Source organism: Echinops telfairi, unplaced genomic scaffold, assembly GCF_000313985.2.
Source record: "Echinops telfairi isolate 266 unplaced genomic scaffold, ASM31398v2 ScPeMD7_7469;HRSCAF=8507_1, whole genome shotgun sequence".
In the NCBI taxonomy this organism is placed as follows: Eukaryota; Metazoa; Chordata; class Mammalia; order Afrosoricida; family Tenrecidae; genus Echinops; species Echinops telfairi.
In genome coordinates, this window is record NW_022111373.1 from 116,516,593 (window position 1) to 116,531,513 (window position 14,921).

A 14,921-nucleotide genomic window follows, 5' to 3' on the forward strand; every position below is an offset into this window, starting at 1 on the left:
CATGCCAGAAGAGACCATGTAACGTGCTTTTGAGAAAGGAGACCTAAATCAAATGGAAGAAATGATTGATTAAATGAGCTAAACAGAAATTTTTAAGTGGCAGCCTAAAAAGAGAAAGTGAACCTTATAATCAAATGTGCAAAGACCTGAACAAGAAAACCAAAGGGAAGATTCTGCTCAGCATCTCTTACGCTGAAAGATGCAAACGAAAAAGTAAACATCACATTGAAATCTTGAAGGATTTTATGGGCAGGATATTGAAGGATGCAAGAAGCATCAAAAGTAGGTGGAAAGTATGTATAGAGTTGCTGTACCAAAAGGAGTTGTCAACATCCAACCACCCCAAGAGGGAGAATAGACATAGTGAGAAACTGATGGTATTGAAGGAAGATGCTCAAGGGGCACTGGAGGCATTGGCAAAAGAAAAACAAAACTCCGGGAACTAGCAGATTACCAATAGCAATAGTTCAACAAACAGATGCAGCGATGAACATGCTCATGAATACCTGCCAAGAAATTTGGAAGATAGCTACATGGGCAGCCAACTAGAGGAAATTATCACACAATATTATTAATATCATACACAAATAAAATCTTGTGCTAGATAATTGAAAGACAAGATAATTCAAAGATTACAGCAGTACATCAACAGGGTACATCATAAATTCAAATTGGATTCCAAAGAGGATATGGAATCAGGTACATCATTACTAAGGTCAGATGAATCTTTATTGAAAGTAGAGAATACCAGAAAGATGTGTGCCTGCGTTTTATTTACCATGCAAAGACATTCAACTTGTGCCGATAACAAGTTATGGATAACCCTGTGATGAATGGGAATTCCAGAACACAATGTGCTAATGTGAAACCTACAAATAAACTAAAAGGCAGTTGGTTTGAACAAAGTAAACTCTCACTGCCATCAAGTCATTGATGACTAATAGCAACTCACCGTGGGTTTCCAAGACTACAAAAGTTCATGGGAGTAGAAAGCTGTCTTTCCTCCTCGAGCTGCTGGTGGACTTGAACTACAGACCACACGGGCCACAGCCCAAAGTGTAACCACTGTACTTTGAACAGGATAAGGGGATACTAAATAGCTTAAAATCAAGAAATTTGTGCTTCAGGGGTGTATCATTTCATCATTCTTCTTCAATACACATGCTGAGCAACTAATCTGAGTAGCTAGACTCTGAGAATTTGGCACCAGGATTGGAGGAAGACTCATTAACAACCTAGGATATTAAAATGACACAGCCTTTCCTGAAAGTAAAGAGGACTGATAAAGATCTAAGACTTAAGCCTCCAATGTAGATTATACCTCATCTACAGAAAATAAAAATCCTTACACCTGGACTAATAGCGACATCATGATAAACAAAGAAAAGGTTGAAGTTGTCAAGAATTTCATCTTGATCAGATCCACAATCAATGCCCATGGAAGCAGCAGTTAAGACATCAAACAACATATTGAGTCAGACAGATCTTTGACAAAAGACCCTTTACCATTGTTGAAAGCAAAGACGCTTTGAGGATTAAGGTACACCTTACCCAAACACTGATATTTCCAATCACTCTGATTGGATGTGTGAAAGCAGGACAATGAATAAAGAAAGCCAAATAAAGTTGATGCATTTTAATTATGGTGTTGGCAAAGAATGTCAATAGACTATAAACTAGCAGAAGATCAAACAAATCAGTGTTGGAAGCCAAGAGTTCAACTGCTATGCACTTTAGACAAGTTACCAAGAGGGACCAACTCATGCTTGGTAAAGTAGAATGTCAGCAAATAAAAACAAAAGGGGCAGTTCCTCCACACGATGGATGGAAACCGTGGCTTCAACAATAAGTTCAAACAAGGCAAAGATTGTGAGGGTGGTGCAGGACTAGGCAGTGTCTTGCTCTGTTGGAACCAATTCGACGCAACATAGCCCCATTATCTCTCATTCAGAATGTACATTGCTTCAGACTATGGACTTGATTTTTTTCTTTTAATCCAAGGTTATATCTTCAGCTCTTGAAATTGTTCTGGCAGTAACTGAAATAGCAGGCAGTAATTTGGTGTTTGTTGAATACCGAATGAATGAATGAGAAACAACACAGGGTCTGGTTATACCACAGGCTTTGTCATCAACGAGATCTTTATTAAAGCTTTAATTCTGCCATTTCTCAACTACGCAATCACTTTGAGTTTCAGGTTCTTCAGTAATACAACTGGAATAACGCATTCAACTGTGGCCTGAAAGGACCCTGTGGGAGAAAGACCCAGCAATATGCTTCCATAAATAAGACAGCCTAGAAACCCCATGTACCCTACTTTGTCACGTGGGGTTTCCATGCATAGAAAACTGATTTGATGCCCCCAATAAGCCCAACAGGTATTTGAGGGAGAGCTAAACGAGATACTTCACGTCGAGTCCTCAGCCCAGTGTACCTGGCATATTTTTAGAACTTGACAAATGTTGATTGGTGTGTCTGTTATTTTCAGTGAAAATCCTCCAATGGTAAAGCTTGTGAGAGATAATTGAACTCATTTAATCTTCTGAGTAGGGATGAGTGTACTGAAGACTAATTCATTTGTTCAATTAATCTATCAGCAAGAATTTACTTAAAGAGTCCATTTGACCCAAATGTGTGGGTGTGGGTGTGTTGTGTATCACACCCATGATGTTTTGGGCACTACACTAGGCTTGCAAGAGTGGGAAAAATAGAAGAATAAATGTGACATAACCCCTTCCTTCTAGGAACCAAGATCTACAAGGCTTAGTAGATGCAGCACCTCTCATCTGATTCATTCTCTGTGATCGGCAGAATGCTGTTCTATAGCACGTGCTCTCTTTCAGTTTTGTTTGTTTGCTTTTGAATCCTTCATGATGGGGCATTCACTGGCTCATGGGGCAGCTTATTCTTCTGGAAGACCGTGATCAGCATTAGAAATTAGTACGGACTTACCTTCCTATGCCTTGTATTCATTGACCCAACTCTGCCTTCTGAATACATCCAGAATGAGCTATTGTTTCCCTATCAGGAATCACTAAAGTAAGGCATGTGAGCCCACCACCATTCTTTTTGTTTGTTTTAAAATAAACTCTTATTGGAACACAGGCAAATCTATATGCTTACATAGTATCCATGGCTGTTTTTGTCTTACAGAAGGAAACTAGTGGTACCAGAAAGCTTATTATTTCCTACAACGATTGAAATATTTACCATGTTGTACTGCAAGAAACAGTTTTTCAATCGCCATTCTATTTGTGAAAACGTCAAATACAGTACTTCAGTACAACTGACATGTCTTCTATTAACATGGGAACCCCCGAGTTGACCCTAGCACTCCAACTGGGAGCTAATGGAGAAAGACCGACTCAGGCCTTTCACCTTCCTTGTTCTGGATGTCAGCCTTTCAATAATGCGGCCAGAAATGAGGTTGGCCTTGGACTGACACATCACACTGGAACTCACTCACTCACTGCTACTGAGACGGTGCTGACTCACAGCTACCCTGTGAGACAGAGTAAAACTGCCCCTCTAGATTTCCAAGACTTTAGAGCTTATGGCAGCAGGATGACTCATCTTTCTTCCACAGAGGAGCTGGTGGGTTTGAACTGCTGACCTTGCAGTTAGCAGCTCAATGCATAGCCCACTCTCCACCAGGGCTCCTTTTATATAGAGGACCAAGGAGCTGTTGTTAGTGTATGTCTTTCCTACCTGACATGGGTGTAGTCTACCATGAGAAGCTATAGGAAGAAGCTGACTTCTGTCTAGCTCATCCAGTGCAATTAGAAACAATGGGGCATGTACTCCAGCACTGACTCTCTCAGGCTCAGACAGGTAAAGGATGACACCCTCAGATCAGATTTGAAGATAAGGTAATGAAGGCAAATATTTGGAGGGCAGGGTTAGGACTACTGACAAGGGCATTTGAGGGACCCCAGGGTTGAGAACAGGAGCTCGGGTGACACAGCAGTTATGTGATGGGATGCGACCTCTAAGGTCCATAGATCGAAACTATCAGCCACTCAGCAGGAGAAAGATGGAACTTTCTATTCTAATACAGTAAAGAGTTACAAACTCGGAAACTTACAGGGGCAGTTCTACCCTGTCCTGTAGGGTTGCTACGAGTCAGCATCGACTCAATGACAGTGAGTTGAGTTTCAGGGGTTGGCAACAGTCAGGTTTTTTACCATCCCCTCTGCTTGTGCGGAAATGCAGGGTGTATTAGTGCCCAGGGTGCATAACGATGCCGCACAAATAGGATAACTTGCAGCCAAATCAATGTACTCTCACAACTCTGAAAGCTAGAGGTCAGAAATCCATTTTCACAACATTGGTTCCTTCTAACGATTCCATCCTCCCCTTCTTCCACTGTTACCAGCAATGTCATCATTCCTTGCCTTCTAGATACATCGCTCCAAACTCTATCATCACACGGCAGACCCCTGTACGTCTCTTGTGTTCTGAATCTAACTCTTTACATCTCTCTCTCAATGTATAGGCCTTTACCAGTCAGCGGTTCTAGAACCCACCCGAATCCAATATGGCCTCATGTGAACTTGACTACATTTGTAAAATGTGTTAGCTACCACTCAATAGGTGGTGTCATGGTTATGAGTTGGGTTGCAATCCACAAGTTCAAATCCAACAGCTGGTCCGTGGGGGAAAGACAAGGCTTTCACCCGGAAACCATTGTAGTCTGAGAACCAAGTCTCCACGGGGGAGTGATAGGAGTTAGCATTGACTCAATGGCAGTGAGTTCGGTTTCCACTTGCTGCCACACAATAAGAGCATAATCGCAGGCTTTGGGAATTAGAATCCCCACATGTGGGTGGGGGAACACAATTCCAGCCACACCAGGAGAATGTTCCCGGAACACTGACATTTGGAGCCATAGACGATCCCAACTGGATCTGTGAGAATAGACACAAACTCTGCTAGCACCAAGCCAAAAGGAAGGGTGAGAAAGAAGGAGGGGAGAAGATCCTGATTGTACTCTTCTCCCATTCTCTACCTTTCGTGGGTGGAACCCAGCCTGGGGCTTCTGAAAAGCAAGAAATCCTTAGACATTAGCCCCACAGGCCACAGGGCAGGGAAGGGCAGAGAATAAGTATGTAAGAATGAGTAAAGGTAGAGATGAGGAGGGCTAACAGGCTGAATGATTGAATGAATGAACAGATAATAAATAAAGTGGGCTCACCGCCCATTTCAAATTGAACTGCCCAAATGAATAAAAAAACTATGCTCCACTTTATGCCCTCGATCGCAGAGTGCACACAACTGCTATGGCCACTCCAGACTTTCCACCTCAACACAGTTTCGTCCTGTGCTCCACTTCCCCCGTGCCTCGCCCTAGCCTCCCCTGACCCCTCAGGGCTCTGGCGAGCACGTGAGGAGGCTTGGTTTTCTTTGAGAGGTGGTAGAGGAGAGCAGTGCCTGTTGTGGACCGTGTTAGGACATTTTCAAGGAGAGAGTTTGAAGGCCTGAAATAATTCCCCGAATCTAAAATGCATTCTAGGACCTACAGTGTTTTAGAAAATAAAAAAATGAGTGTCACTGCATTTTATGGAGAAAAATCGGTAGCTTCTGAGAAGCCTCGCTCAGACAGACGTTTGTGTCACAAGCTCTGGATTCACCAGACGCCTCATTAGCAAATGTCTTGGGGCGGTTGTTTTATGCTCAGATGACCTGCTCACAGCATAGACTTTTACTGCCAAGACATCCAGGCTCTCCGTTCGTTATGCCAGGAGCAGTCTTGTTGAGCAACGGGTGTGTCTGAGAGAGCGAAAGGGAAATCCTCACTGTTGTGAAGCCACTAGTGACTGTCCCCCGCCTCTGGCTTGTCATCCCACTTCTATCAGCTGAGTTCATGTGTACTTGAGAATGTTCAGAGCTCACTTCCCCCAGGGAAAATCCTCAGGCTGCTGGATTTTCAAGGTTCCAAAATGACTTGAAAGCATCCTTTGGTCTGCTACTCTGCTCCAGTTGTTTGCTTTTGCGTATGGTGTGCAAGACAAAACTGGCACTGAATTGGAAAGTGCTGTGCATCTATCACCCAAACTCAAAATGCACTGCCATGAGGTCGATTCTGACTCACAGGGACCCGATAGAAGAGGGTAGGTCTGTCTCTGTGGGTGTCTGAGACTGTCAACGCTTTATGGGAGTAGAAAGCTTCGTCTTTCTCCTGAGAAGTTCCTGGTGGTTTCAAACTGTTGGCCTTGAAATTAGCAGCTTAATGTGTAACCACTACAGTGCCAGGGCTCCTCTATATAACACAGCAAGTTATTAAAAGTGAGCGTGGCCTTCAAGATCTCTTAGCTCTCAAACTGAACTCACCCCTGTGGCTCTTTCAGCCAAATGATAGGCCTACGAGGTAAACAATAACATCAGATGGTATGTGCTGCTTTAAACATTCAACCAAACAAGATTTTTTGTTTTTAAAGGAGCATTTGTCCAGCGAGAAAGCCCAGAAGGAAGGAAGGGATAGGAAGATTGGAGAAATGTAAATTATAAATACAGGGAAGATGTGGGAAGACAGCTGCCAAATTGCAGGAATTGCCATCAATCTCATAAAACAAAATGCGTTGTTGAATGGAAAACAAACTTGCTTTGTAAATATTCATTCAAATCACAATTTTGAAAAATACTACAGGCATATACAAGTACATTTGGAACCCCCAAGAACTGAAGTCTCTTCCCCGCCCCCCCCCCAACTCAGATCCACATACTCCAACAAGTTATCACCCCATCTTCACCAACCTGGTCCAGTCGCCCGACTGTCTAATTTTACACAAAATCTACAGCCAGATGCCAGCAGGGTCAACCCGTGATTTTCAAGAGTTATGAAACGCCACTGCTATCATCCTAGACCAGGAAACTCACCGAACAAAACAGCCCTTCCTCATCCAGAAAAGCATCCTTCCCTTTAAATGAACAATGAGATGGAATCCGAGCTGAGCGGCTGCTGTGCGGTGCCGTCCAGTCACTGTCTCCTCCCGTGCCAGGCTCACAGTGGCTGGAATGTGTGAGCTCACGATTGCACTCCCTGTGTCCATCTAGTTAGCCTCTTGTTCACTGACCCTCTCCCAAGAATGATGTCGTCACTTGTAGCGTCCCGGCCTGCAGGACACATGAGCAGGGCCCTGCAGGGAAAGACGAACCTGGATGGAAAGAAAAGACACGGAGACATGGAGCAAGACAAAATTCTGATCAAACTCATTTATTTGGGCAAAGCTGGGGTATGAAAAAGGGGAACTGGGAGGTGCATATTTTAATAAGGTGTGCTACACAACATCCGATCCAACATGTACATTAATGAAGCATAAGAACGTTAACCAATCGGCTGCAGGTAAAAGGGCGCGCGCTAGTTCTCAAAGACGTCCTGCATGCAGACAGACTAAGGTTCATTAGGCGTAATGCAAAGTCCATCTTAGTCCAATGAGCGCCTGGCATTATTAACCAATGGGTGAAAAGGTCAACTTTACAACCGCCCATGCTACAGAGCACGTAGCTAGGAACGTGGAGGTAGGGTTGGGCAGGGATTTCAGGCAGGGCCAGTCTCCCACAGGTTTAGCAAATGAAAGACAACACTTAACAACCAGGAAGCAGCCAAGTTCAGCTCTGTGGCTGAGGCTAAGGCCTTAATGGCCACCGGCTCCCAACAGTCACTCATCCTCACTTCTAAGGAGCATGTTGGCTGTACTTCCTTCATGACAGATTGTTCTTCTGGGAGTCCACAGTACTTTCGATATTCTTCACCAATGACGCAATTCAAACGTATCATGTCTTCCCCAGAATTCCTTATTCGCTGTCTAGCTGTTTCATGAATATGAAGCGATTGAAAAATGCCATGCCTTGGGTCAGGTTCACCTTAGTCCTCCAAGTGACCTCCCCGCTTTCAAATACTTCAAAAAGGGCTTGTGTAGCAGATTTGCCTAACGTAATGTGTTGCTTGATTTCCTGACTGCTACTTCCATGATCATTGACAGTGGATCCACGTAAAGCGTAATCCTTGACAGCTTCAAAAGTTTCTTTGTTTATCATGATTTTTTTCTTTTTTGTTTGTTGGTTTTTTAACCGTTTCATTGGCATATAATTCACAAATCATAAAATTCAGTTCAATCGATTTATCTAGTCATCACAATCCATTTTTGAACATTTTCTTTGTTCTTAGCTCCCCATTCCCCTCAGCCCCCCTCCCCTTGCCATGCCCCCCAAACTATCAATCCAGTTACTGTCTCTATAGATTTATCTATCCTGGATTTTACATACAGAAAAATATTTTTAAAAGAAAATTAATGACACTAACAAAGTGAAACAGTGAAGAAGCTCAATTGGAAAGAAAACAGAAAATATTAAAACCTAGAACAAATATTAGTCAAAGGGGAGATCAAATGATAAGATATTACATTGTAACCTAACTATGTCTGCCATAATTGACTTTCCTATGCTTCTGTCTGATAATTGATTTTACGATGCTTCTGTCTATTCACATCCCTCAACTATGGTCAGAGGCTTAATCCATGTGGGGACCCTGCAAATGGATTTGGGGCTTCCACTGTTTGAGCTCTGCTATCATTCCCTCCTTCAGATTGACTTCTATTTGTGAGAATTTGGGTTGTTTTCATCTTGGGTCAATCTATCTATCTGTTTCCAATGCTCTTGGGTTTTAGCAAGCAAGTGGTGTCATCTACATCTATCAGGTCGCTAGTGGGCTTCCTACAATCCCAAGGTCATGTTCTTCTTCATACAGTCCAGCTCCTTGGATTCTTGCTCAGCATACAAACTGAACAAGAACAAGGAAAGGATATATCTCTGACACAGACTTTTCCTGAGCTACTGGTTGGTGTGAGCAATTCCAAATTAAATCACAACTTCATTAGAATTTGTCAATCAATTTCACTGAAGGTCTCTGAGACTAAATTTCATAATTCTTTTCCCAATTGGAGTGGCTGGCACAATTTTGGTAAGATCTGTAGATAACTACTGAATTAAGTATAAGTTTCTGATTTTAATTGTACTATGTAAATGAATATTCTTTTTTTAACTTTAAAAAAAACACTTTATTGGCATATAATTCACACGTCATAAAATTCAATAGTCCAATCACATCAAGAGACAGTTGTACAATCATCACTACAATCAGTTCTAGAACATTTTCTTCATTCTTGTTTTCACTATTAGTACTCCCCATTTGCCCCCAACCTCCCCTGCCATGCACCCAAGAAACTATTGATCCAGTTACTATCCCTATAGATTTCTCTCTCCTGGATTTCATATACAGAAAAAACATTTTATAAAAAGTAACAAAATTAGCGAAGCAAAACTGATTAAAAACTTCAATCAAAAAGACAGCAAAGAATATCAAAAACTAGAACAAATAGATCAAAAGGTATATTAAATGATAAATTTTAACCTAACTGTATCTGCAATAATCCAATTTTCTTTTTTTTTTTAAGTCTTTTTATTGGGGGCTCATACAACTCATAATAATCCAATTTTCAATGCATTCTGCATCTTTTCCAGGCTGTTCACAACCTGGTCCAAAGTCAGAGGGGACTTGCCAGAAATTTAATCTACTTGTATTTCCTCTTCACTGTGTATATATATATATATATATTTTATTAACTGAAACAATTGTAACATAAGTCCAAGGGAGAGCAAATGATAAGATAGTACGTTCTAACCTCACTACATCTGTCATAATAGAATTCCCAATGCCCTCCACCTGATCACAAGGCTATTCACATCCCTCAACTACGATCAGAGGGGACTCCCCAGAGGTTTAATCCAGGTGTGGACTCCGAAAATGAACTTGGGTTGTTTGGTTTTTAATAAATAACTTTATTGGGGACTCTTACAGCTCTTGTAACATTCCATACATCAACTGTTTTAAACACATTTGTACATATGTTTCCATCATCATCTTTAAAACATTTTCTTTCTGTTTGAGCCCTTGGTATTGGTTCCTCTTTGTCCCCCTCCCTCCACCACCCTCCCCATCTCATGGACCCCTGATAAATTATAAATTATTATTCTTTTCATATCTTATACCATATACTGTCTCCCTTGACCCATGTTTCTGTTGTTCATCCCCCTGGGGCAGGGGAGTGTTTATATGTCAATCATTATAATTGGTTCCCCATTTCTCCCCCTTCTCCCCCGCATTCCTCTAGTTATTTAATGCTTCCTTCTCCTCACTATCGTGACCTTCCAAATCTGGCTAGACCAGAGCATGTACACTGGTACAGATATGAGCTCTTGACACATGAAATCCAGGACAGATAAACCCCTCAGGAACAGTAATGGGAGTAATGATTCCATGAGGGTAAGAATATTCGCACACGCATGCATGCACGTGTGTGTGAGAGAGAGAGAGAGAGAAAGAGAGAGAGAGAGAAATTTGGGTGAAATTTTACAAGAAAATGGTTTTCCTTTCAATAATCCATACCCATTTTTTCTGACACTGCTTGTAACACCGGCTCCCCGCAGCCCCCACCGCGACAACAATTGTGAGCATGGCACAGGAGGAGACAGTGACTAGACACCACCCAAGGCCAGCCACTCGGGTCTGATTCTATCTCTTTGGTTCCTGCAGAATGTAACTGCACGCTTCACACTTCCTCCCAGTGTCGATCACTTCCCTTCGTCCTTTCCCGCCCCTTCCTGCCTTCTGAGCTTTATCCCTGGACAAATGCCACCTTTTTCTCTCGTGTGGTTGACTGTTCTAAATAATGTACACCTCCCTGGGGTTGTAGCTCACCTTATAGGCCTGTTGATAGTTGATGCAAAATTGATCCACGGGGTGAATTCAATTCCAGACTTGAAGGTGACTAAGGCCACAGTCCCACAATGCTTTATCAGACCAGCAGGCCTGATCTAATTTTATAATTTTGAGATTTGTTCCACATTTTTCTCCCACTCAATCAAGATGTCCAATTGTGACCCCTTTCCGAGCGGTCAGCAGTGGTGACCAGGTACCACCTAGATCTTCCAGGGTCAGAGGTTGTGAAAGCTGGGGGTCGTGTGGTCCGTTAGTCCTTTGAACTAATTATTTCTTTGTGACTTTAGTTTTCTGTTCATTTGCTTTGTTTTTCTGTCTTTAATAATTGTTCCTTAGATGGCTTTTCACATGCTTTTAAGACCTCAGTTGCTACACACCAAAGTATGATGTAGAACATTCTCTTTGTGAACTAAGTTAGCCCATTGACCTTAGTACCCTACTATATTCATCAATATATTTGCAGCACATATAAATACATTTGTAGAAATAACTTGTTATGCTTAGATATATTTGTAAATGCAATCGCATTTTCCTTCCCACCCTTGTTCGGCCTCAGTGTCTATGTATCCACTGTTAGATTATTATTACCAATATCGCAGGATTGTATATGTAACAGTATTTACCTCTGTGTCCTTTAACTCTTGTGCCCTTCCTAGTGTCTTCCTTTACCTTGGACACTTTTGCTGACCTTCCCTTTATTGTATATCGCCTTTCCCTCCTCCCAAGTCTAATACATTTCTGTCCTCCAGTGAAGGAAGTCCTTGTGGTGTAGTGGGTTACACAATGGGTTGCTAACCTCAGGCCATCAGTTCTAATCCACCAGTTTCTCTGATGGAGAAAGATGAGGCTTTCTGCTCCTGTAAAGACTTACAGTCTTAGGGACCCAATGGGACAAGTCTGCTCTGTCCTAAAGGCTTGCTATGTGTTAGAATTGACTCGATGCTGTGCGTAGTGGGACACTCTGGTTCGTAATCCATCATCTCTTGCCTTCCCAGAGAATGATTATTTTGTGTATAAGCACAGAATGATTGTATATAAACAAAGAGTGATTATTTCTGGGTCTTGAATTTTTACAGTAGTTGTCTCATACAAAGTGGTAAGGCACATTGTCTTTTTATGATTAACTGATTTCACCAATAATGTCCTCTAGGTTCATTCATGTTGTGAAGTGTTTCACAGATTCCTTATTCTTTAACATTGTGTGTGTGCTTGTGTGTACCATAGTTTGTTTATTCATTCACCGGGTGATGGGTACTTAGGATGTTTCATCCTTTTGCTATTGTGAACAGTGCTGAGATGAACTTGGACATGCACATATCTAGTTGTGTCATGGCTCTTCTTTCTCTAGAATATGCACTTAGGTGTGAGATTACTAGAGCATGTATTTCTAGTTTCAATTTCTTTAGGGTAACGCCCTAGTATTTCCCACAGTTGTTGCACCATTTTACAGTCTCACCTGGAGTGTACGAAGGTCTAAGAAAATGCTCTGCATCATAGGAAAACACAATGAAATGCTTAAGAGGCATCGTGTTTGAAACTCATTCACAAATAATTCAAAAATAATCTATGAATATGGATAATAATATGGAAAACCAGTTGCTATTGAGTCAATACCAGCTCAAAGGGGCCTCGAAGTGCAATTGGACTCCACAGGGTTTTCAACCGCTGGTTTTGTCATAATTCTATTACTAGACCATTCTGGCAGAAGGACTTGAACTTCCAACCTTTCAGTAAGCAGCTGTGCATATTCATTGCTTGTCCATTCAAGGACACAGATGTAACAAAATATTATTAACAAGAGAATCTAGGTGAAGTGTATCTGGGAATTATTCTTCTCTATATTTATAAATTTTCTGTACAGTTGAAATAACTTCATTATAAAGTTGCAGAAAACTAGGTCCATCATATGCTTACTACTAAAATGACAGTGATTTCAGGCAAGCTAGTCTTACCAAGTGAGCCAAAAATAATATCTACTGTTTTGTCATTGTGGAACTAACATGAGTCATTTCCTCTTCCAGCTGAAGAAACCCTCTCCTGTTCGTGAAGCCAGACACTAAGGATGCTTCACACATGAACTATGCTGAAGGTAGGGGATTTGGTCACATGCTCTTTTGTCACACTGCCATCAGTCTGACTGCCCATTTCACCAGACAAACGCTCTATGGGCTCACCAACAATAATTTCAAACCAATGTTCGTATCCTCTCATCTTGCTCTTTTCAAGTACCTTGCAGTCTCCCTAACTTGTCCTGCCTCGACTCTCATCCCTGCATCTGCTTTTATCAAGAAAAAGATAAAACTAAAAATGTCATTAGTTGTGATCTTAACCTGGGTTCTCTAGCAAAACCAGAGAAGATGATATGGGCATATTTACAAAGAGGTTTATACCCAAGAAATGGCTTATACTGTTCTGGACTCAGGCAAATTCCAAGTCCATGGGTCAGATATTAGACCGGAGGCTTCTCCTAACTCACGCCTCTGCAAAGGCTGAGGAGCCCTGATCAGCAGGTCAAAGAGCAGGCCTCTGGCTGCAGAGGTGAATGAATTCAAGATCAAGATGTAAGTCTGCTGACAACTCCAAGGATTAGCAGACAATGCAGCAGGCTGCTGACTCAAGTCCAAAGAACCAAAGTGTAGATGGCAAGCCAGATACAGATTCTAGACCCAGTAAAAAGCAAGCAAGTTTTCCCACAGCATCCACTTATATTTGAAGCAGGCCACACCCCAGAGTAGATCTCTCATAGGTCTTAACTGCTAAATTGAGAATCCTGGCCAAGCCAAGTTGACACAAAGCCTTAAATATTACAGCTGATTTCTGGAGTGGGCAGGACCAACAGCAGTCACCCACAGAGGCTCTCAGGAGGGTGGGGCTGGAGCACCACACTGAGGTGGGGGAGGAACAGCTCCCAGATGTGCAGAAACTGAGGAGAAGGCATGAAAAGAAGATGGACATAGTGGAGCAGGGGGCCACTACCTCTGTCTCCAAGCCTTGAGAGGGACATCCTGGGACTGGCCACCTAAGCTGCAGTGCTACTTCCCTGGCAGCCGGGGCCAAGGAGTGGAGAAGACCCTCACACCCTCCCCCACACCTGGGCAGCCCTGATTCTGGCTAAGGGGGGCAGGGGTGGCAGCACGGGCATCCCCCTGAGAAACATTAAGCTCCTGGCAGGGGGCCCACTTATTGGCTGGGTCCTGTGTGCTGCCTTGGCCTCAGGGATCTTCCAGAGTTTCAGGCTCAGCCTGGAGATCCTTTCTTGACCTTTGTAAAATATGCTATGGGGCCTGCCCGTGAGTCAGCACAATCAAGAGCACTCTACATGTGTGCACAGAGTAGACTTAAGGCTTATGCTTTAGATCCTGCTGTCCTTAAAGTGGCAGATTGTGATTTGAATTAAATGTTGAAAACACCATGCTTGCTGTTTCTGTTCACCCTGTTGGAGTGTGGGTTTTAACAGCCCCTGAAGAAATTAAGAATGTGGCAAGCCATTTGGTGCACACAAGTTCATCGTCGAAGTTCTGAGGTTTCAAAGGACAGTTCTGCCTCTCTGAATACTATCATAAAATTTCTTTTTTTTTTTTTTTAGAATTTCTTAATTATCACAGTAAGATTGATATTATAGGAAACACTCAAGCTACTTCTCTGTTTACATCCCTCTGGCCTTCAAAAAGTCGCAGACATGATCTGAGAAGAATGTTGTGGTCCTGTGGTCTCTGTTGTGAGACACCATCAGTTTCAATGGAGTGAATTCAGAAAGGAATGTGTAAGGTGACCACGCCCCCAAATTTGAGTCCAGCGAAGCAAACTCAACATTAAGACTGGCATGGACCTCAATGATACGATCACTGAAGACAAATGGGTGCATAAGCAAATGTGGCGAAGAAAGCTGATGGTGCCCTGGCTATCAAAAGGGGTCTTAAAGGCTTGAAGGTAAACAAGAGGCCATCTAGTTCAGAAGTAATGAAGCCCACATGGAAGAAGCACACCAGCCTGTGCAATCACGAGGTGTCAAAGGGATCAGGTATAAGGCATCATCAGAACAAAAAATTTTACCATAGTGAATGATGGGGGGAGTGTGGAGTGGAGACCCAAAGCCCATTTGTAGGCCACTGGAGATCCCCTGGCAGAGGGGTCTCAGGGAGGA

At 42.5% G+C, this 14,921-nt stretch overlaps 1 protein-coding gene and 1 pseudogene across 3 annotated transcripts in view; both read left to right on the forward strand.

The window, feature by feature from the left end:
- PRLR (prolactin receptor) overlaps nt 1-14,921 on the forward strand; it is a 247,572-nt gene that overhangs the window by 183,304 nt on the left and 49,347 nt on the right. For all 3 annotated transcript variants that reach the window (XM_045285373.1, XM_045285372.1, XM_004698081.2), the window contains one exon: nt 12,799-12,866. The gene's annotated coding sequence lies outside the window, so the exon portion shown is untranslated. The remainder of the gene's footprint in view (nt 1-12,798; nt 12,867-14,921) is intronic.
- Nucleotides 12,851-14,921, forward strand: part of LOC101663464 — a 3,327-nt pseudogene continuing 1,256 nt past the window's right edge.